Genomic DNA, 5362 nt, shown 5'->3' on the forward strand with positions numbered 1-5362 from the left:
ACTCTTAGTTGTGGGTGAGATCAGCTAAGGGAATCAAGTGCGTAGTGTCCTTCTGGGATCAGAGGTGTAGGGAGTAAAACTGTACCTTGGACCAGTGGGAGACTTATTTGGGGTTCAACTATAGTCCACTCTGAAGTTAGATTTTAGTAGGATAGTGTCTGTAGCGGCTTAATACAGTGTGTATTCAATATGGACTAGGTCCCGTGGGTTTTCTGCATTTGCGGTTTCCTCGTTAACAAAACTTCTGGTGTCTGTGTTATTTCTTTTCCGCATTATATTTATATAATTGAAATAATACAGGATGTGTGTTAAGATCATCAATTGGAAATCCAACCTTTGGTTGTTGATTGATATTGATTGATCCTTGGACATTGGTCTTTGGTACCGTCCAAGTTATTCCTTGTGTTTGATTAAAGAACCGCTATTGTTTTAGCTTGAGTAAATCAAAACAAGTGAGAGATATTAACTCCTTGAGATACTTTAATCTAGATTGAGTCTGACTGTCTATTTGACTCTCTAGCAAAGTATTTCGGAGTTAGTCCATAAAAATTGCTAAGAGAAATATTGTGTGGTGTTGTTAGACCCCCTCTTTTTTACATACATATTGTTAAGCGAAATATTAGGTGTGGTTATTGTAGCCCCCCTTTTTTAATTAGTATCAAAGCAGGCAAACACGTTTAAGACCTTACAAGTATGCGTTTGTAGCGATATGACTCTATGGACAAGAGTAGTATCTCTGATAAACGCGTCACCAGAAATAAAAGATCTGTCTCGTCTATTTCTATTAAAGAGAAATATTCTTCAATATCAAATATAGACGAACCTTGTGTTCTAATTAGATAGACAGAATCCTACATATGTTATTCTGATTACCCTTCAAAAGAGTTTATCTCTCTAAATGAACGGGAAACAGCTGAAGAGAGTGATTTGTAACTAAATATCGTTATAATCCAAGATAATAGATTTAATCGGTTAAAATATCATGTCGATGCTCTCCTTGGTGTTATAAGGGACTGCAATTTCAAAGAAAATACTGAAGATCATTCTTCATGTATATCTCTTAAGGAAAGCCACAAAAAGGAAGTTTTGGAAATTGAACATCGCTTGAGTAAACTTTCTATTCAAGGATGCTCTATGTAGTCCAACATATCAAGCACTTCTGCTACGACTGAAAATGTTCCAGCTGCAGAAGTAAAATCGGAATCCCTTCCAATCAGAAAAGATGTTTTAGTCTCCTTCAATCAAGGATGTTCTACATCACATGGAAGGAAGAAATCTCTTAACGAGATTGTTAAGACTGTATTGTCTAATCACTCTTGTGATCAGAAAGCATGTATCTTTTGTGAGGCTAAAGGTTCTGTTAAACAAAAGACAAACTCTAGGTTGAATAAAAATTCTTTTGTTCGACTTTAACATACCTTAGACTTAATCCTCAAAAGTGTAACTGAAATTCGTATGTCCAAACCAACTGGTTTTCATACTTACCCTGTGTATGCTACCAGTAAAATCAGTTCAATGAGTTCTTCAAATGCTCCGAAGCAGAACAGAAGTCTTAACATAAACATTTAAGGAATGAACAAATCTCTTCTACCGTTAAAAGAGAAGATAATGTTGCCCTTGATGTGAATAAGATTCCAGGACAAAGGAGCAAAAATGATGATATGAGAAACATCTTGAATGAGATGATTAAAATAAATAAAGAAACTATCAACATATTGTCAATTCCCTCAAGGAAAAAATCCTCTGGTAAGGACTCAGTTTATGTCTCTTATTTTGATGACAGTAAACTTTATGATAATTTCTCACATCAAAAAGGATCGTTTTCTAGATTCGGAAGGAAAAAGATATTCGACCAAAAACATAATTCTTTCAATGAGCTCAGTGCTCATACTTGTGCTAATTAATCACTAGGGTTAAAGGACTTACTCAAAAAAATCATGTTGAGTAAGGTGTGTTATTAATCAGGTATTCTGTTGGCAATTTTTTCCTGTTTAGTCAAGTTATTTTCTTATAGTCTATAGCTAAACTTTTGACTGCAAACAAGCCTTGCTAAGTTTTGGTTGAGTCTAAAGTTTTTTTTTCTTTTAAATGACGTTGTCTTTGCAACCACGTTGCTTGATACTCTTGTGTTCTAAATTGCTTCTCTATTGTGATGGAATTTATTGAGCCATTTATGAATTTTCATGTAGCAAAAAAACATTTAGTCTTAAGTTTCTCCTTGGGTCGGGTTGTGTTCGTACGGGTACCCCTGTTACTGTTAAGAATCAATTCTTAGAAACCCTAAAGGTCACCTTCTCTGAGAAACCATATAAATACCAAACCACTGAGTCACGTATGCGTACTATGGGTTAGTTTGTGTTTTGTCAAGAATGTCTTCCTCTTCACGTTCGTGTGGTTTTACAAGAGGCTTTCTTGATAACAATATTGGTTTCGAGTCTAAGGAGGAAGAAAATAACCCTAGTAGAATACAATCATCCTAATGCCCATGTTACTATGCCTATACTCATGAGGATTTTGAGAAGGAGGATATGGTTTCTGTTGAAGTGGTTCACGACTTTCTTAAGTATTTTGAGGAGGCAAAACTGCAGTTCGTTGATACTCTAAAAAGTCTCCATATGTTGAAAACTGAGTTGAAAAAGGTTACCTCTGACCTTGGTCTCATAAAATCTCACATCAATGATATTCACAAAGAGAACCTCTTCTTCGAAGATGCAACGGATGTTGTCAATCACAATCTCAAAGACCCCAAGACTCGTGAGGATCCTGAACCATCTATATGACCTTAGTTCATGTTCGGCCATGGCACTGGAGTTTGTTTTTGTTTCTTAGCTTGTTGATTTTGTTTGCCTAGTAAATCTTTTTTTTTTTGTTTTGTTTAGAAGAATAACTAGAGTTTGGAATATCCATTATTATGATTACACATAGCTATGTCCAACGTTTTCATCTTCATGTTTTTAGGTTTATTTGTTTAAATTCTAAAATTGTTTGGAAGATGATTTTTGCAGTATTTATCTTTATGGTTTTATATATTGCAATTTTTTATGGGATATGTGTGTTTGTGTCCGTGAACTATTATTTTCCCATACCTTGTCAAAATTTAAGTCTTTAGTAAGTCTATATCCATGTATTGATAAAAGAATGAATGGACTTTTGGAAAATACAAAAGTTAAGCCTATTATGTCAATTATTGATGGAAGATAGTTTAAAATATTTTGTTTACAAGGATTATGTCTATTGTATGTAATTGTGCAAATGGTGATGGAAAATAGAATGAATCCTTGTTCATTCAATAGTATTTGGTCGATCTCCGGTCTAAATTTTTTGTGCATATAATTTGTTGTTCCATAAAGTGTCTTATGTTGAGCACTATCGACCGAGTTATCATAGCTTAGTTGTTTCTTCTTGAGGTACTTTATGTCAGGCGCGTTCAAGTTAATTAATCATCCTTGTTTGGTTATTTAGTTGTTGCTCCGTAAGTTTTCTTATGTCAAGCATAACCAATTAAAATAATTACTTTTTGCGGTTAATTTGGTTGTGTATTCCGATTAGATTAATTGTGGGTTCTCTTATGATTAATCTAATTGAATATTTTTGAGTCTCCATAAGTTCACTTATGTCGAGCATTTCCAATTATATTAATCATGGGTTCTCTTGTGGTTAATTTCATTGAATATTTTGGATTCAAATCCATACTTGTATGTAAGTTGTTATGTCCAAAGAAATCCTTCTTTTCTTTCGAAATTAAGGTCGCTCTTGTTATCCTTTCGGGAATGATATATTATGGGGGAGAGTTCTTAATTAAACATGTGTCCAATTGCCAAATCTTTGTGGGGAGTGCGGCTGTGGAATATTATAAGGGTTATCTTGTATCTTTATGAAAAGGCGAGGGTACCCAAATATACCTCAAGCTAAAACTTTTCCTACCTATAAGTCCTTTCTCCGAAAGTGATTGTCTATGGACCGAGTCGAGACAATACAACTAATCGGTTCACACTTCATGTGATCGTCTATGGATACGAGATCGAGACAATACAACAGCGAAGTATGTTTACTTGATACAAAGGTTCGGACTTAACCAAACACAATAAGATTGTTTATCAATTAAAAGGAATTAACGTTTGTGTAATTTACTTTAATTATAATAAAACAATTATAATGCGGAAAATAAAAGTAAATGACACAACAACATTTTGTTAACGAGGAAACCGCAAATGAAGAAAAACCCCAGGACCTAGTCAGGTCTAGATCTATCTTATGTTCAATCACCCAAAGTTAATCGTTTAAGATTAAGACAACAACACCTTTAATCCGAAGAACCGTGTTGATGCTGATCTACTTAATTAATTAATCCAATCTACCACAAGGATAAACCGATTATTAATTGGATTCTCTTTTACCGAAAAAAGTATTGTGCACAACAAAGATTATAAAACCTAAGTCAGATCTTTAATATCTTTTTCTTCTTCAAATATTCTTAAATCTTCAATAAAAACCTGCACACAATCACTTGAATCTCTTGTGATCAATCACGCACAAAATGGAGTCTGTTAACAATGGATTATCACAAGATCGTCTTTGGAACTAACAAAAGTCTAAAGATCCCTGTCGAAACTATGGACCAGTTTGAGTGAATCTTATATCAGAAGAGAAGATTCTCAAGAATAAACAAACTAGGTGCAATCATATTTCAACCACCGTTAGTCAATCAAATTAATCGAAAACAAAGATAAACCGCAATTATCTAGTTTCCCACCAACAGGTCGTGCTAGAGCTTCTCAATCCCAAAGAATAATTTAAACTGAGAGGCTGTAAGAGATTTCGCCTAATAGGTTACTCTCCTCTTCGAATTATTAATGTGCATTTACTAATTAGATTTTCCGAGAGATTTCGATTGTTATTTTTTGACAGAGCATTTCCAGGAATTTTGAAAACAGAATTTGTGCATTTATGAATATCTTAAGAATATTTTCGGTTTTGGAAATTCTTTGGTGTCTAAACTTCCTTGTCTATAAATACACGAAGTTTGTCTTTCTAGCAAACTAATCCTTCGTAACATTTGACTTTCTCTTTTGTCATTGTTACTGGTGTACCCTCTTATCGGCGAGGAGAGTAATCTAATTAGGTGAAATATCTTACGACCCCTCGTTTTAAAGTCTTCTTTGGGATTGAGAATCTCTAGCACGACCCGTTGGTGGGAAACTAGATAATTGCGGTTTATCTTTGTTTTCGATTGATTTGATTGACTAACGGTGGTTGAAATCTGATTCCACCTAGTTTGATTATTCTTGAGAATCTTCTCTTCTGATATAAGATTCACTCAAACTAGTTCAGAGTTTCGACAGGGATCTTTAGAGTGTTATTA

The sequence above is a fragment of the Papaver somniferum genome, chromosome 1 (assembly GCF_003573695.1).
Source record: "Papaver somniferum cultivar HN1 chromosome 1, ASM357369v1, whole genome shotgun sequence".
Lineage (NCBI taxonomy): Eukaryota > Viridiplantae > Streptophyta > Magnoliopsida > Ranunculales > Papaveraceae > Papaver > Papaver somniferum.